We start from the raw sequence: 27656 nt of genomic DNA, 5'->3' as shown, positions 1-27656 counted from the left end.
CTACAGTTGTATTGCACAGTTTGGTCTCGTGAGGAATAAATCTCACTAGGCTAATTTCTGTGGCTGCATAAAGCTGGTCACTGGAAGCAGTACTTTTGAATTTTAACTAATGCATGAGGAAAATCCTAAATATAAAGTTGTTTCTGAAGTATTACATTTATAGCCTATAGAAACCCTATCTTTGATACTTGAGATGTCTCCAGGTCAGCTATTTAAGTAGGATGGATTTGTTTCCTTATCAGCCATCAACAGTTTTAGAAGCTATCTGATTTTCTATGGAAAGGCCTTTATGTTAAGACCAGAAATAAAATGAAGAGTTGGCTGTACCTATTTAAGGAAATTATTTGTTTTGTGATCGGTGCCTTAAATTTGCAAACTGGCAATCTTAACAGCTGAATATCTAATTTGTAATCGAAAATTGTTAGTTTGAGACTGAACACTGGTGTCTACTTAAACTTGCTTCTTAACAGTGCATTGACACGACAAGTGCGAAGCTGTTTTTCTTCGCACTGATACTGCAGTTATAGTGTAAATGCAGCTGAATCCACAGGTGGGACCTGGTTTCATGCCAGCGGATGGTGGAGAGACTTCTGAGGGAGTCTCTCTGAAGGATAGAGTCTCGCTCTGCTTCACTCCAGAGTTGCATTTAGCCTCCACCAACCGCATCGAAACTAAACGTGTCTAATGTCAATTCAAAGTCAAAACCACTTTGCACCATCGTTAGATTTGGGCCCCAAGTGAGTGAGTTGTCAGTTCTTAACTAAACTACTACATGGAAGAAGGGTTATTCCCGAGAGGAAAACTCAATCTTGTCCTACCTAAGTCTCCTAGTTCATAGCTGAAAAGTATTGAAGCAAATGGATTTCAGACATTTCTGCAGAGTTGCTAAGCACAACGTGCAAAGTTTTATTTTCTTTCAAATAACTACATCCTAATTGTAGAGATCATAGTACAATACCTGGTAATTGAAATTGAACACTTTAAATTGGTTATGGTCTATTTAGTAGCTGCTATTTGTGGGCAATTTAATGTGATTTAATGGAAGTTGGATAAAGGTGAACAAATGTCCACCTGTTGAACCATGCATTACATACTTTGTCCATAAATGTATAAAATATCCATTCTTGTATAAATTATATTTTACATTGTAATTTTTACATAGTTCCACACATTTGCTCCAGAAACTGCAAAAATCCATATTTGTACAGTAACAAAATTATTCAGATGTGAAGATAACATTGCTGTTTGGCTTGACCTCTCAATAGTATACGCCATGACTAATAATATCAAAGCTTCAACTTGAAGGTGAGCTACAATATAGAAATTAAGCCCACACATGCTGCTTTGATTTCATGGACCAAGTTGTAAGCATAATATGCTACTAATTAGAATCATAGAATGGTTACAGCATAGGAGGCGGCCATTCGGCCCGTGCCGGTTCGCTGCAAGAGCACTTCAGCTAGTCCCACTCCCCGCAGCCTTGCAAATTTTTTTCCTTCAGGTACTTAACCAATTCCCTTTTGAAAGCCACGATTGAATCTGCCTCCATCACCCTTTCAGGCAGTACATTGCAGATCCTAACCACTCGCTGCGTAAAAAGTTTTTCCTCCTGTCGCTTTTGGTTCTTCTGCCAGTCACCTTAATTCTGTGTCCTCTGGTTCTCGACCCTTCTGCCAATGGGAACAGTTTCTCTATCTACTCTGTCTCGACCTTATGATTTTGAATACCTCTGCCAAATCTCCTGTCAGCCTTCTCTGCTCCATGGCGAACTACCCCAGCTTCTCCAGTCTATCCACGTAACAGAAGCCCCTCATTCATGGAACCATTCTTGTAAATCTTTTCTGCACCCTCTCTAAGGCCTTCACATCCTTCCTAAAGTGCGGTTCTCAGAATTGGACACAATACTCCAGTTGAGGCTGAACCAGTGTTTTATAAAGGTTCATCATAACTTCCTTGCTTTTGTACTCTATGCCTCTATTTATGAAGCCCAGGACCCCATATACTTTTCTAACAGCTTTCTTAACCTGCCCTGCCACCTTCAACGATTTATGTACATATACCCCCAGGTCTCTCTGTTCATGCACCCACTTTAGAATGTTACCCTTTAGTTTGTATTGCCTCTCCTCGTTCTTCCTACCAAAATGTATCGCGTTGCACTTTTCTGCTTTAAATTTCATCTGCCATGTGTCTGCCCATTCCACCAGCCTGTCTATTTCCTCTTGAAGTCTATCACTATCCTCCTCACTGTTCACTATACTTCCAAGTTGTGTGTCTGCTGCAAATTTTGAAATTGTGCCCTGTACACCCAAGTCCAAGTCATTAATATATATCTAGAAAAGCAGCGGTCCTGGTACCGACCCCTGGAGAACACCATTGTGTACCTTCTGTAGTGTATGTGCCTTTAAGAGCCCTGTGTACTGTAATGCTGGTAATGGCCACTCGGGCTATATAAGCCTGTATATTGTGTTGTATCAGTTAGTTCACCTCCAGACTTTGTTCAGTAAACACCTATGAAACCAACTCCTGCCTTCGGTGTCTCTATTAACACACGGACACAACAGTGGCGACGAATTGGAAACGGACTTACCTGCAATTCGGCAGCACCTCAAGGACATCGATTCCTCAGACGTCCAAAGCCGAAGAAAAGCAAGAAGAAAAAAAAAAAGCTGTGGTTTCACCAGCTAGCCGAGCTGGTGGCAGGTACTGCAATAATCCTTCCTGGGCGGCGGGCTGGGGCTCCATCGGCTGGCTCTGCAGCGAGGCCAAGCAGCGAAGGCGGAGGCAAGCAGTAACAGACGGGGGGGGGGGGGGGAGCACTCGGGAGACGGCCGGCGCTGCAAGCAGGTCGGCGTTCGGACCTAGCAGAGAGAGTCCGGCGGGAACGAGTTTCCACCTTTAAATAAATTTTAAAAAAAAACGCGGAAAACAGCGTTGTCATCGACGGGAAAGCACGGGAAGTGCCATATCTTTTCTGCAGGAAAGAAAGAAAAGCGCGGGAAGCGCCACTTTTTTCCAGTATGCCTAACGCTGGCAATATTGATGCTTTTGATAAAGATATAGAGGATTGGACCACATATGTGGAAAGAGTGGAGGTATATTGCACCGCAAATGGAATAGAAAATGATAAAAAGGCGTCAGTACTTCTAAATCTAATGGGCACAAAGACATACGGGCTGTTACGAAAGTTAATCACTCCAGCCAAACCAAAGGACAAGAATTTTAAGGAAATTGTTGATACCCTACAGGAGCACTTAAACCCAACACCGCTGCTGATAGCGGAACGATTCAAATTCTTCAAGAGGAATCAACACAAGAATGAAAGTAACGCTGATTACCTCACCGAATTAAGAAAGCTATCAAAGCACTGCCAATTCGGGGCAGGACTGGCAGACTATCTTCGAGACAAATTCGTCTGCGGTCTCCTAAGTGAAGGAACACAGAAAAGGCTGCTTTCTGAGAAAGATTTGACACTGGACAAGGCTTTCAGTATGGCTGTATCATACGAAGCAGCCGCAAGAGGAGCTGCAGAGATACAGCAAAAGACACAGGACTTTGGCACCCATGAAATGACACAGGGTTTCGAGAGATGTTATCGCTGCGGCAGATCCACCCATGACCAGAGGGACTGCTGGTTCAAGGACAAAGCATGCAGGCAATGCGGAAAGATTGGACACATTGCACGGGTATGCCGATCTGGACAAAAAAAATCCATGGACAGGAAAAAAAAAATCAATAAAGAAAAGTACAGAAAGGTACAAATGATGATGGACAGTAGCTCCGAAGACCAGAAGAGCGATAGCGACTCCGGAAACAAGAGACTAAGCTGTCTCAAATTACATAATGTAATTGCCAAAGAAGATTACCAGACCATTTGGGTTACCCTCACGATAGCAGGGTCCCCAGTTAAAATGGAGCTAGATACAGGATCAGCTCTGACCGTCATAAATCGACGGGATTACGGGCGGCTATTTCCGCATATACCTTTAAAAGACACATCCATTATCTTGAAAACATATACGGGGCAGAAAGTATACCCCAAAGGAAAAATAAGGGTGCCTGTTGTATACAATGGCAAGGAAATACAGAAGTTGTATTTATACGTTTTACAAGATGGTGGTCCACCGCTGTTGGGACGTGAATGGATCAGGAAGATACGTTTAGACTGGCACTCCATTCAGGCACTGACGGTGACCGGTAAGGAAAAAAATGATGACGTCATACCTGAACGATTAAAAGACATCTTGGCCAACGCCAGGGAAGTGTTTCAAGAGAAACTAGGAACCTTGAAAGGCATCACCGCCTCAATAAAAGTGGAAGATGCAGCAATTCCCAAATTTTTAAAGGCAAGGCCGGTGCCATACGCAATTCGTCCAGCAGTCGAGGCAGAGCTGGAGAATTTGGAAAAGGCAGCCGTATTATCCAAGATAGATTGGAGCGAGTGGGCAACACCCATTGTCCCGGTCATGAAGAAAATGTTGAATAATGATAAATCTGAAGAACAGAGAAAAATTCGCATCTGTGGAGACTTCAAGGTGACTGTAAACCCAGTCCTTCACATGGTACGGTACCCTCCGAGGATAGAAGATATTTTCACCTCACTATCTGGAGGGAAACGTTTCACCAAAATTGACTTGGCACAGGCATATCTACAGATGGAGGTTGAGGAGGCCTCTAAAAAGTATCTCACGATAAACACACACAAAGGCCTGTACCAGTACAATCGACTGGCAAAGAGCTATGGAGCAAGTCCTGCAAGGGATTCCGGGGACTCAATGCTACCTAGACGACATCCTTGTAACAGGAGAAAATGACAACGAGCACCTTGCCAATTTGGAGCAGGTGCTCACTAGGCTGAGAACGGGGCCTACGAGCAAATCGCCCCAAGTGCGAATTTTTCCAGAATCAAATATCATATTGTGGCCACATAATTAATAAGGAAGGGTTGCATAAGTCACCTGAAAAAATTGAAGCGGTCATAAAAGCCCCAGCACCTGAAAATGTTTCACAATTAAGGTCGTTCCTGGGATTAATGAATTACTACCATAAATTTTTACCGAACTTATCAACTCTTCTGCACCCTCTTAATGAACTGCTACAAACAGGAGTAATTTGGAAATGGAGCGAAGACTGTAAACGTGCCTTCCATAAATGCAAAGACTTAATCACGTCCAAGGAAGTTTTGGCTCATTACAACCCATCACTGCCAATCAGACTGGCGTGCGATGCATCCCCTTACGGCGTAGGAGCGGTATTATCGCATAGATTCCCTGATGGCTCGGAACGGCCGATAGCTTTTGCGTCACGCTCATTGAACTCAGCTGAGCGTAACTATGCCCAATTCGACAGGGAAGCACACAGCCTGGTATGGGGAGTGAAGAAATTCAACCATTACCTACACAGACAAAAATTTACCTTGCTGACTGACCATCAACCCCTCATCTCCATATTCAACTCTAAAAAGGGTGTTCCCATTATGACAGCGCAAAGGCTACAGAGGTGGTTCCTTTTTCTAGGGGCACACCAATATAACATAGAATACAAAGGATCAAAACAGCATGGGAATGCTGACGGTTTATTGCGCCTACCGTTGCCAACGGTAGAAGAAGCACCTACCGTAGACCCAGTGGAGATGTTCCCCTCTACCATAGTCGAATGTCTACCAGTAACAAATTCTGCCATTGAAAGGGAAACGAGAAATGACCCGACTCTCTCTCTCTCTCTCTCTCTCTCTCTCTCGAGTCTACGATTTAACAGTGAAGGGATGGCCAGCACATGGCGAACCACTGTTGCCAGCATTCTCGCAAAGAAGAGAACAGCTGTCAGTGTGCCAAGGAACCTTGATGTGTGGATCCAGAGTGGTGATTCCACCCAAACTCCAGGATAAAGTGCTAAAGGAGCTTCACGAGGGACATCTGGGTGGAGTGAAAATGAAGAACCTAGCCAGGGCGTTTGTATGATGGCCAGGTATCGATGGAGACATCGAAGAAATGACCAAGAGCTGCCTAGGATGCCAGAAGGTCCAAAACGCTCCACCACAAGCCCCTCTACATCCATGGGAGTGGCCCTCATCTCCATGGCAAAGGGTACACATCGACTTTGCTGCTCCATTTATGGACTCAATGTTCTTAATCGCGGTTGATGCACACTCCAAGTGGCCGGAGGTAATAAAGATGTCCTCCACCACCACGGAAAAAACCATCACAGTATTAAGGACCATATTTGCCAGGAATGGGCTGCCTGAACAGATCTGTTCTGATAATGGACCGCAATTTGTGTCCGAAGAATTCAGGAAGTTCTTAAAAAAAACAACGGGGTTGAGCACTACACGTCCGCCCCATACCATCCCGCCACCAATGGATTGGCTGAAAGGTTTGTCCAGACCTTCAAGAAGGCCATAAAGGCCATGGGTAATGAAGACATAAAACTTCAGCATAAGGTGGATAACTTCTTGTTTGCATACAGGAATGCAACACGTATGGTTACAAACCAAACTCCCGCCATGATGTTCTTCAATAGAAGCCTAAGATGCCGGCTGGATTTGATCAAGCCAAACATCAGAAGGGACGTGGAGAACCGGCAATTTCAAGGCATGAATGAAAGGCCAACTAGAACCTTCCAGATAGGTCAACAAGTTTTGGCCCGGGACTACCGTACCGAGAAATGGCAGCCTGGAACTATCTGCACACGACTAGGACCGCTGATGTATACCGTGGACATCGGAGAAAGCATAATAAGGCGCCATGCTGACCAAATCATAGAGTCATCCGAAAAGGGACAACCTACACCACAACTCTATACGCCTAATGATGAAGCAGAGATACCCATATTATCTACCTCCGATCCGGTGATACTGGAACCAGATGAACCCGACACTGGCATTCAAGCCGAATCAGCCTTGCCAAAAGAACCTACTACACCACCAGAAACTACTACACCACCGAGGCGTTATCCGGACCGAGTCAGGAAGCCTCCAGAGAGACTGACTTATAATTGATTAACTGCAGCAATGTGTAGATTATTGTTCTTGTAATGTGTAATTAATGATTACTTAAAATATTATGGACTGGTTGGCTAAAAGGGGAGGAATTGTAGTGTATGTGCCTTTAAGAGCCCCCTGTGTACTGTAATGCTGGTAATGGCCACTCGGGCTATATAAGCCTGTCTATTGTGTTGTATCAGTTAGTTCACCTCCAGACTTTGTTCAGTAAACACCTGTGAAACCAACTCCTGCTTTCAGTGTCTCTATTAACACATGGACACAACACCTTCCTCCAGTTCAAAAACAGTCGTTCACCACTACTGTTTCCTGTCGCTTAGCCAATTTCATATCCATGCTGCCACTGTCCCTTTTATTCCATGGGCTTCAACTTTGCTGGCAAGCCTATTATGTGGCACTTTATCAAACGCCTTTTGGAAGTCCATGTACACCGCATTGCCCTCATCAACCCTGTTACCGCATCAAAAATTGGCCATGTCGTCCTTTGCTGCAGTAGTACCCCACATTAGACAGTAAACATTGGATTTATTTCACAGGCAGTGGATTGTAAATTTAACGCTTGTTTTAATTGCAGATAACCATTAGAGCCTTAAAATAAAAAATAAAGTACTTGCTCCAACTTGGTGCAGAATAATGTCGTATTGAAATCTGAGAGTTCCATAAATTTAATTTTTCTTTCTCACGTCAGTCCCTGGAAAAAAAAAACTTAATACCGAACATACTTGATGTGCTACCTGATGATTTATTTGTTGAATTTTCCAGTATATTTTGAACTTTACCATATGTTCATTTTGATGCCTTCAGTATTTCACTGGCACGGGTTCCAGTTTTTTTGTTTTGTTTGGGCAGGAGGGGTGCGGGGGGCGGGTAGTAGGCGTGAGGGGGTGGTGAAGAAACAAAACCAAAAGACTTGCACACCTTTAATTTAAATTTGCTCTTGTTTTTCACTGCTTCTTAATGGTAAAGATGCAATCTGCTAACTTTGAGCCATCTGAAAAATCCACACGTTTACAAACATGGAGCGAAGTTACTTTTCTTGCAATGCTTTGTGTTCTCCAATCCCCGAGTCAGATGCTTCGAGATAGCCTTTGTGAGAGTCCCATTGGTATGGCCGTGCGGGACCATTGAGCTTCAAACTATAAATTACATTGTTCCCAGTCAAAGCAGCACTATATCCAGCATCCTGTTTTACATATGGCAACAAGAGATGCATTTATTTTTCCCTTAATGGTAATGATATTTTGGAGTACAGGAATACCCTGATAGCTGTAAGTGTAGTCCTTTGTATGCTTAGCTATGTGATGTTACTGTGTTAATCAACTTTATTTAAAAAGATCAAAATTTTTTATAGTACAGTAGATGGATATTTTTTAAAGCACTTGATTTGATGTATTTCTCCCCTCTACAAACTCCAACTTTCCCCAAAACTCCAAGGCTCACATTCTCTCCCTACACGGCCCTGCATTCCCACTAATCCAAAGTTTGTGTTCTGTTGGCTCTCTGCCCCAGTGAATTGGTTTCAGATTTCTCCAATCCCTCACTCCACTTTATTGGTGTGATTTCTTACATTTGTCCACCCCAGTCCAACACCGGCATCTCCACACCACTTTATTTGAGCAACCTCCTCTAGCTGTACCTCCCTAAACATACCCTCTCTTCCTCTGATGCTAGATTCCTCCTTTGTTCCTTACCCCTCCATTATCAATGCCTATTCTAGCCACTGTGCCTGCTCTCGAACTCCCTCTCCCAAAATCTGTTAAACACGCCCAACCTACCTTCAAAAGTCTCCTTAAAAATTTCTCTCTGACTGTTCCTTAAATGCTCATTAATTTTTCTTCTCATTGTGTCAGCGGTGGCTCGGTTGGTCGCACTCTCGCCTTCGAGTCGGAAGGTTGTCAGTTTAAGTCCCGCTCCACAGACTTGAGCACAAAGTCTAAGTGGACACTTCAGTGCAGTACTGAGGCAGTGCTACACTGTCAGAGGTCCCAGCTTTTGGAGGCGACATTAAACCCGTCTGCCCCCTCAGGTACCCGTTTGCCCTGTGAAGCACTGACATTTTCTTTACACAAATGCTACAAAAGTGTAAGCTGTTGTTGATGACCATGAATAAAACACTATCTGTAATGAAAATTAGTATTGTGCTTGTGAGCCAATTTTGCAAATCAAGGCATTATGCAAGTGCAGTACAAGTTTAAAAAAAAATGCAAAGCTGAAACAAAAACAGTAAATGCTGATCACTTTGCATCTGAAGAAGTAAAAGACAGATTAATATTTTGGGTAGAAACCTCCTTCAGAATATAAATCAGCTCCCTTAGAACATGTTTTTTAGACTTGAAGAGTATCTTTTTTTAAATTGATTGTTAGCACAAATGAGAAGGCGTAGGTTTGCTGCCTCATTCCTCCAAATTGGTTCCTTGAATTAAATCACGCGTTATTTAACAAAAATATCAGTGAAGAAGATTACCCTAGTGTAGCTGATTTTGATATGAATACTGAGAATAGGTCTGTAGCAAACCTAATTAGTGCTTAGCAAATTAAAGCATTATGCAAGTGTATGGGTATATGAGGCATGGCGTGCAACTCTTGGGTGAGGATTGATGAGCCCAAGCCTCTGAGCTCATTCGAGTTTTTTTTTAAGTGCCCTACATTGATTTACCAAACTCACTCAGCCCTGACGATCTAATTTGTACAGAAATTAACAAGCTGTTGTTGCGTTTTCAATTCATCCATTGTTTTTTTCCCTTAATTATTATGGAGCAAAGTTGCAGTACCTTTTGGTTGTTAATTTCCCCCCCCCCAATTTGCAAGTCACTGTGGCAGTATTAGCACTTTGTTCCGATGTGATATTGCGTTTCTCAAAGAAGCATTTAAGATGAGATGTTTAAGTTACTGTCACTGCAGTTCTGTGAAGATTTTGTTCACTCTGTTCCAGTGGGAGCTGTGAAAAATTGATCTAACTGTGCTGGCAAGACTGGAAAATTATCAATTGTACACCATTATCTCGAAGATTACTTGTTTATACAGAAGCGAAAAAAATGACTCCGCTCAAAACTCTATTGGAATCTACTTGTATTGAAATTGGGACTTCAAACAAAGCAATAAAAATGATAGTAAGTGTGACCTACTGTATGTGCAAGTGAAAATACTAGCACTGCCATTGCATTCAAATTCAGTCAAAAGAGAAGTGATCTTTTAACAATACTTCAATACCTGTAATACCAGTTGCAATGATATCCTCCTGAGAACCTAAAGGATAGGTTTTGGCCATTGGATTTTGCCATTCTAAAGTTGTGGTAACTCTCATCTTCAATGGGATTCAGTTTTTCATTGCTCTGTTCAATTTCAGTCATATTATCAGAGTTACATTTGGCCTCTAGAAAATTATTTGCCAGGTTTATCTGTGCAATTAGAATTCTGAAAAGTTTGTGTTTTTCTTTTACTTCAATAAGCCATAAAACCTGTGTGCATTAAGTAGAGAAAGGAATGAAATGAGGCATATGAAATTATAACTGTCTTTTGTGGCAGTACTTGAAATGTGCATGGACTTTAGTTTGAGGAAAAAAATCCAAATTTTTCTCTCAACTATTGTTGCAACAAAACCTTTGAAAATTCCTTTTTTTTTTACAATGTGGAATGAGTATGGGATGGGTGATTGTTTTCCTTTGGTGCAATTTAACAAACCATAAAAGGCAGCCGGAATGGCATTGGCCTGGAATTTGTGGTCAGTGGTGAAGCAACAGCAATCGCTGCTGACCTCTAAGAAAGCTGCCCACAAAAATCTCAATCTCTGTGGCGAAAACTTTAGGTTTCTCGACATTAAATGGATTGTAGCACTGTCAAAAGGGGATTTCCAGTCTAGTGTAGCAGTGATGTCATCAAGCTGTCTAAGCAGCCAAATCATATTTAAGAACTCATGCAGACAGCAAACCAGGAAATAAAAAGCACTGATTCAGTTCACTTTTTAAACATTTTACATCGTGAAAAAGATTGGGACTTACGCAAGGGATTAAGGGAGAAGCTGAAATATAAACTCGAAAAAGAATTTTTTTTTACAATTATAAAAATCTCAATTTTCTATCATAAGGAGAAATTTCACATTCCAGAAATGTAAAATTTGTTTTTCAGGGCCAGAACGGTTGTTCAGCACTCAATACGTGATTAAAACCCCAGTTACATCTATTCCAACAAGGCTTAACTTTTAATGGAGTGTTTAACAGTTGACAAGCACGGCTCAGTGGTAACACTCTCTCGTCTCGGAGTCAGAAGGTTGTGGGGACAAGTCCCACTCCAGAGACTTGAGTGCAAAATCTAGGTGGGAACTTGAGTAGTACTGAGGCAGTGCAGCATTGTCAGAGGTGCTGTCTTTTGGATGGGACGTTAAACCAAGGCCCCGTCTGTGCACTCTGGTGGATGTAAAAGATCCCCTGACACTATTCGAAGAGCTAGGGAGGTTTCCATGGTCTCCTGGCCAATATTTATCCCTCAACCAACATCACTAAAAACAGATAATCTGATCATTATCACATTGCTGTTTGTGGGACCTTGCTGTGCACAAATTAGCTACCACGTTTCCTTCATTACCACACCGACTACGCTTCAAAAGTACTTAATTGGCTGTAAAGCACTTTGGGGCATCCTGAGGTCATGAAGGCAAGTCTTTTTTCTTGCATAATCTCCATATAATGGTTTAGAAGTATTTTATTGTACTATTGTAAGATTGTTATTTTTTGTGCATTATTGAGCAGCAATCTTTCAGAGGTATTGATAAATGAATGATTGATTTGTATATGTTTTTACTTTTAATTGAGTTTTTGAAAAACTTGGAATTCTAGTTTATTAACTACAGAAGTATTCTTTTAAACGTTGACAGTCCGACTAAGTATGTGTTTACATACCAGTCTTAAATTGACAAGTAGTACAGATGAGTATCATTTTAGAACAGTTTCAGTTGATAGAAATTGTACTTAAGGTGAAGGTTTTTACCTTTTTTTGTTAAAAGGAGCAGAGGTGAATGTGTTTTTTGTAGCCATTTGCCACGTCCAGTCATGTGGTAGGCTCTTTGATTCCCTGCAATATTATTTGAGGAAGAATAGCAGTTATTTCTCTTTCCTTGAATCCCTTTTCCCAAGAGGAAGGACCTAAAATTCCATCCATAATGGTAACTGAATCCCACAACCAACAGCAATTCAAGGGCTCTCTTTAGAATGTCCCCATGGATATGGTAGCCTAGTGGCTCTAGTACGGAGTTAGCAACCCAGAGGTCATGTGTTCAAATCTCTCCGTGTTGTGAAATTTAATTCAATAAATCTGGATGATTGTGGTTTAGCAGGAGAAAATGACCATGAAAATCCCTGGATTCTCATTAAAACCCCAACTGCCACCCCTACATGATCTGGCCTACAGATGATTCCGTTCGCGCACTGTGGTTGACTCTTAATACCCTTGGGGCAAATAGGGATTGGCAACAAACACTACCTTGCCACAGGCAATTGGGACCAGGATACCCTCATGCGAAGGAGGGTAGTGATGAAGCGAGTGTGATCTAAAACTCAAAACTGGCTCTAGGAGTCTTCGATCTTGCACCTACTATTTTCATGGGATTCCTCATGCCATATCCCATGTCTGAAATTGAATATCAAAATTCTAAATGTATTGTAATGGTCTGGAGATCAGTCATGTTTGAAATTCTGTTTTAATGTTTATTTATAGGATTACATTACTAGCAAGTATTGTAGCCACTAGAACATTTGGCTGCATCTGCGTGCAATGGCTGACCATTTGGAATGTTTGCATTCTCTGGCTCACCGGCAAGAGGATAACTTTGAACTCTAGACAGGTAGAATGATGTTTTATTCACCTATGCAAATGAGAAGACTTAGAGTCCACCCAGATGTTGCAGTTTAATGTGCATCAGTGGGATATTAATTCATGACATCATCAAATCAAAATAGCCCTAACAGATCACAGTGGTCAAACACAACAGGTAGCATGCGATTGTATGTGTGTTTAAGTTTATTGTCCATTATTCATTGAGACGTAGCTAAAAATGAGGTGCCAACCTGGGGAAGCTGCAACACAGGACTACATGCATGTTAAACAATGGAAGCAGCATGCTGTAGACAGCTAAACGTTCCCACAGCCAACTGATCAGATCAAAACTCTGCAGTCCTGCCACATCCAGTCGTGAATGGTGGTGGAGCATTAAACAACTGACAGGAGGAGACTCCATGAACATCCCCATCCTCAATGATGGCGGAGCCCAACACACGAGTGCAGAAGACAAGGCTGAAGCGTTTGCAACCGTCTTCAGCCAGAAGTGCTGAGTCGATGGTGCACATCTGCCTCCTCCTTAGATCCCCACCATCACAGAAGTCAGTCTTCAGCCAATTCAATTCATGCCACGTGATATCAGGAAACGACTGAATGCACTGGATATAGCAACGGCTATGGGCCCCGACAATATCCTGGCCGTCATGCTGAAGACTTGTGCTCCAGAACTAGCCGCGCCTCTAGCCAAGCTGTTCAGTATAGCTAAAACGCTGGCATCTACTCGACAATGTGAAAAACTGCCCAGGTATGTCCTGTCCACAAAAAAACAGGACAAATCCAATCTGACCAATTACCGCCCCATCAGTCTACTCTCCATCAGCAAAGTGTTGGAAGGTGTGTGACAGTGCTATCATGGCACTGACTCACCACTAACCTGCTCACCGATGCTCAGTTTGGGTTCCATCATAAGGTCTGAAGTGGGGATGTTCGCTGATGATTGCACAATGTTCAGTTCCATTTGCAACTCCTCAGATAATGAAGCAGTCTATGCCCTCAATCAGGAAGACCTGGACGACTTTCAAACTTGTGCTGATAAGTGGCAAGTAACATTTGCGCCACAGAAGTGCCAGGCAATGACTATCTCCAACAAGCGAGCTTCTCACCACCGCCCCTTGACATTCAACAGCATTACCATCCCCGAATCCCCTACCATCAACATCCTGAGGGGTCACCATTGACCAGAATCTTAACTGGACCAGCCGCATAAATACTGTGGCTACAAGAGCAGGTCAGAGGCTGGTATCTCCCCATCTGACTTCCCAAAGCCTTTCCAACATCTACAAGGCACAAGTCAGGAGTGTGATGGAATACACTCCACTTGCCTGGATGAGTGCAGCTCCAACACCACTCAAGAAGCTCGACACCATCCAGGACATAGCAGCCCAATTGATTAGTACCCCTTCCACCACCTTAAATATGCTTCTTCTTCAGCAGTCCCTCGGAATAGAGGATGACTCGCTTCCACATTAAAAGTGAGTTCTCAGGTGGTTGATGAGTCCAATGTGGGACCTACAAACTGTCACAGGTGGGGCAGAGGGTGGTTGAAGGGGTGGGTGGGTGTGCTCCTTGCGCTTGGCTTCCGCATGCTCCCGGCGAAGAGACTCGAGGTGTTCGGCGCCTTCTCGGATGCTTCTCCTCCACTTTGTGCGGTCTTGGGCCAGGGATTCCCAGGTGTCAGTGGTGATGTTGCACTTTTTCAAGGAGGCTTTGAGGGTGTCCTTGAAGCATTTCCTCCCACGGGAATGGTGGGGGAATTTGGCGATGGTAATGCTGTTGAATGTCAAGGGCAGACGTCGATGACTAAGTCCAACACCGCCTTCAGTGTGCCAGTGCAGCACAGCCTTCGGTTGCCTGAGGAAGAGTGTGTTTGAAGACCAGGACCTCAAACCCGGCACTAAGCTCATGGTCTACAGAGCAGCAGTGATACCCGCCCTGCTGTATGTCTGAGACATGGACCATGTACAACAGGCACCTCAAAGCACCAGAGAGGTACCACCAACGCTGCCTCCACAAGATCCTGCAAATCCATTGGCAGGATAGGCAAACCAACGTCAGTGTTCTCGCTCAGGCCAGCATCAAAGCTTTGACTATGCTCAATCAGCTCCGATGGATGGGTCACATCGTCCGCATGCCCAATAAGAGACTCCCAAAACAAGCGCTCTACTGAGCTCCAGCATGGCAAGAAAGCCCCAGGTGGTCAGAAGAAACGCTTAAACATTCACTCCCTCCACCACCGGCGCACCGTGGCTGCAATGTGTACCATCTACAAAATGCACTGCAGCAACTCGCCAAGGCTTCTTCGACAGCACCTCCCAAATCCACGACCTCTACCACCTAGAAGGACAAGGGCAGCAAACACATGGGAACGCCATCACCTCCAAGTTCCCCTCCAAATCTCTCACCATGCTGACTTGGAAATATATCGCCATTCCTTCATCGTCGCTGGGTCAAAATCTTGGAACTCCCTCCCTAACAGCCCCATGGGAGTACCTTCACCACAAGGTTCAAGGCGGCGGCTCACCACCACCTTCGAGGGAAATTAGGGATAGGCAATAAATGCTGGCCTTGCCAGCAATGCCCAAATCCCAGGAATTAATAAAATGAAAAATTCAAGTGCCTCTGACACGTAGAATTGTCTTTCAGGAGGTCAATTTGAGAGACATTTTTTTATAGATGTAAGAATCGAACACTTTTAATGTAACAGTGAAAGGTTTTGACCCAGCTGCAGTAGGCGCAGAGGGAGGAGGCCCCTCCATTGGTAACACATTTATGTAATTTCAAGAAAAATTGCAGCTAATAAGGATAGGTGGCTAACTACCCTTTGTCCCAAGAGGTACGTTCATTTTTTTAAAAAGGATCGGCACAGAACTCTAATCGAAGGACCTCAATGGACAGGTTGTCCTGTTTAACCCTTTCATGAGCTTGTTCAAAGCTGTTGTATTATTTGCCCTAACTTCTTCAACATGTTTGCAGGTGATACGAAATGTGACCATGCAGTAAGTAGGATAGTAGCAGACTTCAAGAGGACTTAGACTGGTGAAATGGGCAGACACATAGTGTAAAGTCCGCGCCTCAATAATACACGGACTTCGGGAGAACAGTTTAACCGGTACTTTACTGAACAGGAGGGCAACGTCAGACTGAAATACAGAAGCCTGCTAGGGCCTTTTATACAGGGGTGGTCACTGCCGGTACTGCAGTCTAAAACCAGTTCTTCCCTTAAAGGTACATACACAACACCTAGCAGATGAAATTTAATGTGGATAAGTGTGCAGTGATGCACGAGGAACAACATGGAGAGGCAGTATAATCTAAATGGTACTATTTTGAAGGCAGGTTGCAAGAGCAGAGGGACCTGGGGGTGCATATTCACAAATCTTTGAAGGTGGCAGGGCAAGTTGATAAGCTGCTTAAGCAAGCATATGGGATACTTGGCTTTGTAAATAGGGACCTATGATACAAAAATAAGGAAATCATGCCAAACCTTTACAAATCACTCCATTGGCCTCAGCTGGAGTATTGTGTTCAGTTCTGGGCACCACACTATAGAAAGGCTGACAAGGCCTTGGAGAGGGTAGAGGAGGGTTACCAGGAATGAGAGAATTCAGTTGTGTGGAGAGATTGGAGAAGCTGGGATTGTTCTCCATCGAGCAGAGACGGTTAGGAGAGACCCAATAGAGCACTTAAAATTATGAGGGGTTTTGAATGAGCAAGTAGGGAGAAACTATTTCCTCTGGGAAGTGGGTCAGTAACCAGAGGTCATGGATTTAAAATAATTGACAAAAAAACTAGAGGGGAAATGAGAATTTTTTTCACACTGAGGATTGTTAAGATCTGGAACGCATGATCTGAAAGAGTGGTGGAAGCAGATTCCATAGGAAATTTCAAAACTCAATTGGACATGTACTTCAAGAGGACTCATTTGCAGGATTGTGGGGAGAAAGCTGGGATGTGGCACTAAATTGGACAGCTCTTTCAAAGAGCCGGCACAGGCATAACAGACCAAATGGCCCCCTCCTGTGATTCTAACTCGCTATTGCTATTAAAAATGACAACTCTACGAATTAACTTATTTGTAGTCCACTCTGTTGCAAATGTGTCTGGCATGACTGATATTAATTTTGAAGTGATGTCGGCATGTAGTGGAAATTCTAAGCATAAATCCAAACCCAATAAACAGATCTTTGTTTGCTCAGGGCATACTCCTCAAATCATTTACACACAGTCTCACTACATTACATGGAGTAACAAAGTTTCCCTATGGGGCTGGCTTTTGTACAGTCCTCACCACTTAAAACGTCCACATATAGACCTGTCTTTTCTGATCGGAGGCTTCCTGCGAGCGGAGGCCTCTGATCTGGAAAAAAAAATCTACGCCCTTAACTGAGCACTCCAGAGGTCCGGCCATTTCCGCTCCTGGGCCTCTCCACGACGAAATGCGCAAGGCCCACGTATCCCAGGGTAGCATGCGGTTCGCAAGCATCCCCGGGATCACGTGGGCCATGGGGAAACAATGGTAGAAGGGAATCTCCCTTCCTACTTTTGACAGCTTAGACATGTCAAAAGTATGAATGGAGATCACTCCAAAAAGACAAAACATTAAATACATTTTTTTAAAATCACGTTTGTAAAATTAGTTAAAATTACATCAAAAAATTTTAAACAAATTAAATTTAGAAAAAGAAAGTTAGTTTTTTTGCAGGGCTAAAAATAAACTTACCTTTAAGTTTAAAAAAAAAAAAAAAACTTTTTAAAACTCTTATGCTGGTAAAAGCAGGCCTTACGCCTGCTTTTACCAGGTGTAAGATTAAGGGATTTCAGCAGGCGGAGGTTCTGCAGAAAGCGGAACTCTCCACCCGCAGAGGCCCTTCTCCAGGGCAGACGGAGGATCTGTCGAGAGGATTCTTGACAGATCGGAGGTGCCGGTTTTTACTTAGCATGCCTGAAACCAGCACAGCTTGTGTACACATGTAGGGATTGGAAAATACGGGCCATAAAATGGGCAGTCGCTTATGTTAGCCAAAAAGCGACAACCATTATCCATTTGCACTAGTGTCAATTTCAAAGTTGCCAGTTATAGTGTCTTCAGTGCTCCATTTATTTCAGGCAGTTCATGTATCGGGACTGTCGCTGCACAACAGTTTGTTCTTTACACTAAAATTGGTAGGATTTTTCTAACTGCTCTGAAACCCTCACTGATCTGATCTTCCAACAGCAGAAAGATTGAAGAGGGGGAAGAGATTAAAACCGATCCAGATACGAGTTTAAAACATCAGGAAGGGGGTCACTATTGCTCCTGATCCAATTGCAGACTGAACCTCTGAATTTGTTTTTTCTTGTATGGAAAGCTGCCTAATTTTGGCTCGGAATTAGTGAACTGAGTCCTTTTTGTAGATCATCATCATACATATAAAGGAGCAAAGGGATCTAGTGGTGCAGATGCATAAATCACAAAGCAGCGGTGCAGGTTAATAAGGCTTTTTTTAAAAAGCAAACCAAGCACTGGGGTTCATTCTAGAGCAATAGAATAGAAAAGCAGGAAATTTATGTTAAACTTGTATAGAACCTTGGTTACTTCACAGTTTGTGTCCATATTATAAAAAGGATGGAGGCACTGGGGAAGGAGCAACAAAAAGATTTTTAAGGCTGATACCAGAACTGAGAGGTTATATCCACCAGGAAAGAATGAACAGGCTGGGGCTCTTTTCTCTAGAAAAGAGAAGGCTGAGGGGTGACCTGATAGAGGTCTTTAAAATTATGAAAGGTTTGATCGGGTAAACGTAGAGAAGATACATCCCGTGGGAGAAACCAAAACTAGGGGCCAAAAACATAAGATAGTCACTAATAAATCCAATAAGAAATTCAGGATAAACTTCTTTACCCAGAGAGTGATTAGAATATGAAACTTGCTATCACCAGGAGTGGTTGAGGCGAATAACATAGATTCATTTAAGAGGAAACTTGATAAGCACATAGGGGAGAAAGGGATGAGGTAATGCTGATGGGGTTAGATGAAGAGGGATGGGAGGAGACTCGTGTGGAGCATAAACACTGGCATGGACCAGTTGGGCCATCTGGCTTGTTTCTGTGCTGTAAGTACTATCATTTTTACCTGCAGTACATAACTGATTCATCCTGATGGCTGATATTCTGTCTATTATACAGGGGGTTTCCCACTGTTAAATTGCACTACTTTGATATGTTAAAATAGTGTTTGGAGGATGCCAAATGAGGAAGAAAAATAGATTATTTAGGCTCAAATTCATTCTTCCATACACCAGGCTCCCACCATTCTTCCCTGTGGCCCAACAGGGGGTATAGTTAGTTGGTGTGGAGTGGGGGGCAGTTTATTGATAAGTGGTTAGTTCATTTCAGTTCATCTTCAGGCCCAAACCAGCTACTGCAGTGCCACATTCAGACTTTATGATGTAGCAGTAGGAGACCACATCTGCCTGGTATGAGGAAATACAAAGGAAGACTTAAAATTGGGTCTCTTTTCATTAGAGTAACACCAATTATGAAAGGATGGGACAAAGGTAGATAGATGCAGACTTTCCAGTAATTGAAGGGTCAAAAATGAGAGGCGATACATACAAGCTTAACTGCAAGAAGTTTAGAACCGAGGGCAGGAAAAAACTTCACAGAATTGTGAGGCTGTGGAATTCACATCCAGGGTTCATGGTTGAGGCAGAATCTACGTCAGCATTGAAGATTAGATAGGAGGACGAAGGACAGGGGTTCAAGGGATTTCGGAACCGGGTGGGTAAATATGATCAGAACTATTTGCTCACTTAGAGTGTAAACGCTGACACGGATAGGCTGGGCCGAATAGCCTGTTTCCATGTTGTAACTCCCATGTATGTGTGGTTCTGCCTATCTACATTGTCATAATATTACATTAATGTGCTCAGCAGAACCTATTAAGCTAGGTTATATGGTGTGATGAATGCATATCATTTCTGGAATGACGATGAACCTACCTGGTAGGTAATCTTTTACACGCCCTGCATTACTGTTGTGCAGTTACACCTCATCTCAAATCTCTTTGCAGTACAAGTGCTAGAATCCCTAAAATAGTAAACTAGATGCTCTCGTAAAATTACTTTTAATATGTTGTGGAATTTGGTACACATCACATTGCTATTGCTTCCACTTAATAGCTGAATTGTGAGATGTTTAAATTCTGTAACTTGGCAAACAATGAGGTCTAATTTTACTCTTCTACACAACACAAAATTACTTGAGCCCTATATAGTCTGAGCAGAAAGATGCCAGCACACTGCCTCATGCATATAATGGATTTTTCAGGCTGTTCATGCAGTAAGCCTTGTAATCTAGATACCTTGGCACTCTGCAATTTGCTAGCAGATAAAGCAAAGAGGGACATGAGGAAAGAAGAGATGTTCATACCTGAATATGAAGAGTTCATTTTTCTTGGAACAAATACTCCCTTTTGAAGTGAGCATATTCAGCTTCTAGGTCTGTTAATCTTGACACCAATATCACACAAATGCACTATGCTAGTGCCATTATCAATGGGCACCCATGAGAACTTAAGTGGAGTAATAGCAGATATGGCTTTCCATCAGAATTCTGCATGAAATATATCGAGCAGAATTGCTGTTGCAAACTACCTTGCCTTTCAGCTTCCAGCAATATATTAGTGCCAACCCAGGATAAGTCTTGGTTACAAACAGTTTCTAAGCCTGTGATTATGCACCATAGAGTGCCAACTGTTATGAATCTACTCCTCTAACTCACTGGCTTGGAAAACCCTTATTCAGCTTTGAGTGATTTTTATTGGAATTGGAACAGGAGTGCTGTGGAGGCGAGAAATGAGAACCTGGAACACTGATGCTTTTTATAGCCATCGTTGACTGATCATAGAGCTTGGTAGCAGCTTCCCTTTAAGCTGCACAACTGCACAGCACTCTACTGCTCCCACACAGCCGGTGAACCAGCTTTGAGTCAGAGTTATACAGCACAGAAAGAGGCCCTTTGGCCCATCGTGTCCGCACCGGCCATCAAGCCCTATCTATTCTAATCCCATTTTCCAGCACTTGGTCTGTAGCCTTGTATGCTATGGCGTTTCAAGTGCTCATCTAAATGCTTCTTGAATGTTGAGGGTTCCTGCCTCTACCACCCTTTCAGGCAGTGAGTTCCAGATTCCAACCACACTCTGGGTGAAAAAGTTTTTCCTCAAATCCCCTCTAAACCTCCTGCCCCTTACCGTGAAACTTTGCTCCCTGGTTATTGACCCCGCTACTAAGGGGAAAAGTTCCTTGCTATCTACCCTATCTATGCCCCTCATAATTTTGTACACCTCAATCAGGTCCCCCCTCAGCCTTCTCTGCTCTAAGGAAAACAACCCCAGCCTGTCCAGTCTCTCTTCATAGCTGAAGCGCTCCAGCCCAGGTAACATCCTGGTGAATCTCCTCTGCACCCTCTCCAATGCAATCACATCCTTCCTATAGTGTGGCGACTAGAACTGCACACAGTATTCCAGCTGTGGCCTAACTAGCGTTTTGTACAGCTCCATTATAACCTCCCTGCTCTTATATTCTATGCCTCAGCTAATAAAGGCAAGTATCCCATATGCAGTTTTAACCACCACCTCTACCTGTTCTGCTGCCTTCAGGGATCTATGTACTTGCACACCAAGGTCCCTCTGATCCTCTGTCCTTCCTAGGGTCCTACCATTCATTGTGTATTCCTTTGCCTTTCGTCCTCCCAAAATGCATCACCTCACACTTTTCAGGGTTAAATTTCACTTGCCACTGTTCTGCCCATCTAACCAACCCGTCTATATCTTCCTGTAGCCTGAGGCTTCCCTCCTCGCTATTTACCACTCACCAATTTTTGTGTCATCTGCAAACTTACTGATCATACCTCCTACATTCATATCTGAATCATTAATGCAAACCGCAAAGGACCCAGTACCGATCCCTGCAGTACACCACGGGACACAGGCTTCCAGTCAGTCACAAAACAACCTTCAACCATCACCCTCTGCCTCCTGCTACTAAGCCAATTTTGGATCCAATGTGCTCTTACCAGTCTCCCATGTGGGACTTTGTCAAAAGCCTTACTGAAGTCCATCAACTGCACTACCCTCATCCACACACCTAGTCACCCCCTCAAACTTCAATCAAATTGGTCAGACATGATCTCCCCCTGACAAAGCTATGCTGACTATCCTTGCCCATCCAAGTGGAGACTAATTCTGTCCCTCAGAATTTTTTCCAATAATTTCCCTACTGCTGTTAGGCTCACTGGCCTGTAATTCCCTGGTTTATCCCTACTACCCTTCTTGAATAATGGTACTACATTAGCTGTTCTCCAGTCCTCTGGCACCTCCCCGTGGCCAGAGAGGTTCTGAAAATTTGTGTCAGAGCCCCTGCAATCTCGTCCTTTGCCTCACACAGCAGCCTGGGATACATCTCGTCTGGGCCTGGGGATTTATCCACTTTTAAGCCTGCTAAAACCGCTAGTACCTCCTCCCCCTCAATACTAATTTGTTCAAGTATATCACAATCCCCCTGCCTGATTTCTATGCCTAAATCACCCTTCTCCATAGTGAATACAGATGCAAAATATTCATTTAAAACCTCACCTACATCATCTGGCTCTACACACATTGCCACTTTGGGCCCTACTCTTTCCCTGGTTATCCTCTTGCCCTTAATATACTTATAAAACACCTTGGGATTTTACTTTATTTTGCCCGCCAGTGTTTTTTCATGCCCCCTCTTCGCTCTCCTAATTTATTTTTTAAGTACCCCCCTGCACTTTCTATACTCCTCTAGGGCTTCCACTGTTTTTAGTCCTTTGTATCTGCCAAAAGCCTCCCTTTTTTTCCTAATCCATTCTTGTATATCCCTTGACATCTAGGATTCACTGGGCTTGTTGGTTCCACCCTTGACCTTTATGGGAACATGTTGGCGTTGTACTCTCTCTCTTTCCTTTCTGAAAGACTCCCACTGCTCTGATGTGGATTTTCCTGCAAGTAGCTGACCCCAGTCCACTTTGGCCCGATCCTGCCTCCTCATATTAAAAATCAGCCTTCCCCCAATTTAGAATCTTTATTTCCGGTCCATCTTTGTCCTTTTCCATGACGACCTTAAATCTCACCAAATTATGGTCACTGTCACCAATATGCTCTCCTACTGACACTTCTACCACTTGACCGGGTACATTCCCTAGAATTAGGTCCAGCACCGCCCCCCCTCTCTTGTAGGACTTTCTACATGCTGGCTCAAAAAGCTCTCCTGGATGAATTCCACACCCTCTAAGCCTTTCACACTCTGACTATCCCAGTTAATATTGGGGAAGTTGAAATCCCCTACTATTATTACTCTATTATTTCTATACTTCTGAGATTTGCCTACATACCTGTTCCTCTAGCACCCCCTGACTGTTTGGGGGCCTTTAGTACACTCCCAGCAAAGTGCTTGCCCCCTTCTTGTTTTTAAGTTCTACCCCTATGGCCGCATTAGAGGAACCTGCTAAGATATCATCCCTCCTTACAGCAGTAATTGACTCCATCCAGCCTATCCATACTCCCTTGTGTCGTTGCTTTCCAGGCTGACTTGTTTTTTCCTCTATATTTGGCTGTGCATCACCACCTACTATAGCTCCACTCCGTATCCCATCCCCCTGCCAAGTTAGTTTTAAACCCCCCCCCACCGCCGTACTAGCAAACCGCCCCGCAAGGATGTTGGTCCGGTTCCGGTGCAACCCGTCCGATTTGTACAGGTCCCACCTTCCCCAGAAGCAGACCTAGTGATCCAGGAAACTAAAGCCCTCCCTCCTGCACCAACTCTTTAGCCACGCATTCATCTGTTCTATCCTCCTATTTCTATACTCACTAGCACGTGGCACCGGGAGTAATCCAGAGATTACAACCTTTGAGGTCCTGCTTTTTAATCTGCTACCTAGCTCCCTAAATTCTTGTTGCAGGACCTCATCCCTCTTTCTACCCATGTCATTGGCACCAATGTGAACCATGACCTCTGACTGTTCACCCTCCCCCTTCAGAATGCCCTGCAGCTGTTCAGTGACATCCTTGACCCTGACACCAGGGAGGCAACATATCATCCTGGAGTCACGTTTGCAGCCACAGAAACATCTGTTCCCTTTACAGTAGAATCCCCTATCACTATTGCTCTCTCACTCTCTTTCCACCCCTCCTGTGTAGCTGAGCCACTTGTAGTGCCACAGACTTGGCTCTTGCTGTATTCCCCTGAGAAACCATCTCCCCAGCAGTATCCAAAATGGAAAATCTGTTGGAGGGAGATGGACCCAGGGGACTCATGCACTACCTTCCTAGTTCTTTTACTCTGTCTGGCAGTCACCCATTTCCTGTCTGCCTGTGCACTTTTTACCTGCGGTGTGACCACCTCGTTAAACGTGCTATCCACAAAGATCTCAGCTTCGCGGATGCTCCACAGTGACTCCAGCCACAGCTCCAGCTCCGAAACGTAGTTTTCGAGTAGCTGCAGCTGGAGACACTCCCTGCACATGTGTTCGCCCTGGACGAAAGTGTCCCTGACTTCCCACATAGCACAGGAGGAGCATTCCACGCTGCCGAGTTGCCCTGCCATATCCAACCCTTAATTTACTCCCTTTAAATTAAAGAATATTAAATACCCTAGGGACCTTACATCCCTTTAAACACTACTTACTCTAAACTAGAGACCTTACTTTTACTTTAACAACTGGACTGTAGAAATACTCACCAGGTCCTACTTACCAATCGGCTCCTTCCCTAGTTGTGACGTCACTTTAGCGGTTTCGTAGTTGTTGTTGTTGGACTGCTCCCACTTTCGGACTTTTCCTTGGTGTAAAGTAAGAACCAATTCCTACAGGGTGAAAAGTTAGGAAAGGCAAAGCAAGGGAGCTCCTCCTTGCTCTCCTCACCCAACTCGCAGCACTCTGTTTAAACCACTCTTAGTGCAAAATCACATTGCAAAGCCTGTTTTTATAGGCCCTAAGACAAAGGAGCTTGCTGAACCCTGGAAAAAGGCGTGGTAGTTTGAATGGTCCGCAAAAAAAATTAAAGGGAACATTGCTTGGTAGGAAGAAACTGCGTGTGAACAAATAGGTGGTGTAAATCTTCAGGGGCCCAGCTTCAGCTGGAGAGCAACTATAGGATCCCGTTTAATTTAAAAAAAAACATTTTTTAATGCATAATAAAAATGCTAGTGCTGGAAAATGTACTCCTCCTATTTCAGGCACACTTTGTTAGTATTGAGCTCTCCCAGATCTCAAGTATATATAGCACAGCCAAACCCAGAGTAAAAATCTCTCCATTCCAACAGTTTACTTCAGCCCCAACCTCAGAAGAAAACCCCTACCGTGCAAGTGAGACATTTGTTCCATTTCCCACACCAGCCATCTTATGGCCCTAATTTAGCCTTTTTGCTCAGGAGGCTTGCAGATGGAAGAAAATTTCATCCCATCAATCTGGGCTGGATTTGAATGTAGGTCCCAAAGGTAAAAAGCCAGTTTTTTTTAAATCGTTTATGGGATGTGGGTGTCACTGGCAAGGCCAGCATTTATTGCCCTTGAGAAGGTAGTGGTGAGCCGCTGCCTTGAACCGCTGCAGTCCGTGTGGTGATGGTACTCCCACAGTGCTGTTATGGAGGGAGTTCCAGAATTTTGACCCAGCGACGATGAAGGATTGGCGATGTACTTCCATGTCAGATGGTGTGTGACTTGGAGGGGAACTTGGAGGTGGTGGTGTTCCCATGCGCCTGCTGCCCTTGTCCTTCTAGGTGGAAGAGATCAGGGTTTGGGAGGTGCTGCCGAAGAAGCCTTTGCGAGTTGCTGCAGTGCATCTTGTAGATGGTACATCTCTCTCTCTCTCGCTCTCTTAGGCAGTCACTCAGAACCGAGGATGACTTGCTTCCATGCTAAAAATGAATTCTCAGGTGACTGATGAGTCCAATGCGGGACCTGCAGTCTCTGTCACAGGTGGGACAGACGGTGGTTGAAGGGGTGGGCGGGTGGGGTGCTTGGGTTGACGTGCGCTGCTTGCGCTTGCTCCCGGTGAAGAGACTCGGTGTTTGGCGCATTCCCGGTAGCTTCTCCTCCGCTTTGAGCGGTCTTGGGCCAGGGATTCCCAGGTGTTGGAGGGGATGTAGCACTTTTTCAAGGAGACTTTGAGGGTGTACATGGCACACCCTGATATGGTATATAGTGCAGCCACGGTACGCCGGTGGTGGAGGGAGTGAATGTTTAAGGTGGTGGATGGGGTGCCAATCAAGCGGGCTGCTTTGTCCTGGATGGTGTCAAGCTTCTTGAGTGTTGTTGGAGCTGCACTCATCCAGGCAAGTGGAGAGTATTCCATCACACTCCTTACTTGTGCCTTGTAGATGGTGGAAAGGCTTTGGGGAGTCAGGAGGTGAGACACTCGCCGCAGAATACTTAGCCTCTGACCTGGTCTTGTTGCCACAGTATTTGTGGCTGGTCCAGCCTCTGACCTGGTCTTGTTGCCACAGTATTTGTGGCTGGTCCAGTTAAGTTTCTGGTCAATGGTGATCCCCCAGCATGTTGATGGTGGGGGATTTGGCGATGGTAATACCGTTGAATGTCAAGGGGAGGTGGTTAGACCCTCGCTTGTTGGAGATGGTCATTACCTGGCACTTCTGTGGCGCGAATGTTACCTGACGCTTATCAGCCCAAGCCTGAATGTTGTCCAGGTCTTGTTGCATGCGGGCGTGGACTGCTTCATTATCCGAGGAGTTGTGAATGGCGCTGTCATCAGCGAACATCCCCATTTCTGACCTTACTTTGGAGGGATGGTCATTGATGAAGCAGCTGAAGATAGTTGGGCCTCGGACACTGCCCTGAGGAACTCCTGCAGCGATGTCCTGGGGCTGTGATGATTGACCTTCAACCACCACAACCATCTTCCTTTGTGCTAGGTATGACTCCAGCCAGTGGAGCGTTTTCACCCCGATTCCCATTGACTTCAGTTTTACTAGGGCTCCTTGATGCCACACTTGGTCAGATGCTGCCTTGATGTCAAGGGCAGTCACTCTCGCCTCACCTCTGGAGTTCAACTCTTTTGTCCAAGGCTGTAACGAGGTCTGGAGCTGAGTGGTCCTGGCGGAACCCAAACTGGGCATCTGTGAGCAGGTTATTGGTGAGTAAGTGCTGCTTGATGGTACTTTCAATGACACCTTCCATCACTTTGCTGATGATTGAGAGACTGATGGGGCGGTATTTGGCCAGGTTGGATTCGTCCTGCTTTTTGTGGACAGGACATACCTGGGCAGTTTTCTACATTGTCGGATAGATGCCAGTGTTGTAGCCGTACTGGAACAGCTTGGCTAGAGGTGCGGCTAGTTCTGGAGCACAGGTCTTCAGCACGATAGCCGGGATGTTGTCGGGGCCCATAGCCTTTGCTGTATCCAGTGAGCTCAGCTGTTTCTTGATATCATGTGGAGTGAATCGAATTGGCTGAAGACTGGCTTCTGTGATGGTTGCGACCTCAGGATTTGGCTGATATGGATCATCCACTCGGCACTTCTGGCTGAAGATGGTTGCAAACTCTTCAGCCTTGTCTTTTGCACTCACATGCTGGGCTCCACCATCATTGAGGATGGGGATATTCATGGAGTAGCCTCCTCCCGTTAGTTGTTTAATGGTCCACCACCATTCACGACTGGATGTGGCAGGACTGCAGAGCTTTGATCTGATCCGTTGATTGTGGGATCATTTAGCCCTGTCTATAGTATGCCGCTTCCTCTTGTTAGTATGCATGTAGTCCTGTGTTGCAGCTTCCCCAGGTTGGTACCTCATTTTTATGTGTGCCTGGTGCTGC

General features: G+C 44.3%; 1 protein-coding gene across 14 annotated transcripts in view; it reads left to right on the top strand.

The window, feature by feature from the left end:
* LOC147122354 (heparan sulfate 2-O-sulfotransferase 1) overlaps window positions 1-27656 on the top strand; it is a 299256-nt gene that overhangs the window by 189319 nt on the left and 82281 nt on the right. For 4 of the 14 annotated variants that reach the window (XM_085983429.1, XM_085983426.1, XM_085983419.1 and 1 more), the window contains exons 2-3: window positions 9930-10107; window positions 12707-12833. The exons of 7 other annotated variants lie outside the window; for them this stretch is intronic. The gene's annotated coding sequence lies outside the window, so the exon portion shown is untranslated. The remainder of the gene's footprint in view (window positions 1-9929; window positions 10108-12706; window positions 12834-27656) is intronic. 3 more of the 14 variants (XM_085983427.1, XM_085983422.1, XM_085983421.1) reach the window with 2 other exon arrangements.

The sequence above is a fragment of the Somniosus microcephalus genome, chromosome 3 (genome assembly GCF_052327205.1).
Source record: "Somniosus microcephalus isolate GS21.2 chromosome 3, FLI_Smic_1.0, whole genome shotgun sequence".
Lineage (NCBI taxonomy): Eukaryota > Metazoa > Chordata > Chondrichthyes > Squaliformes > Somniosidae > Somniosus > Somniosus microcephalus.
This window is presented reverse-complemented; position numbering and strand designations above follow the sequence as displayed.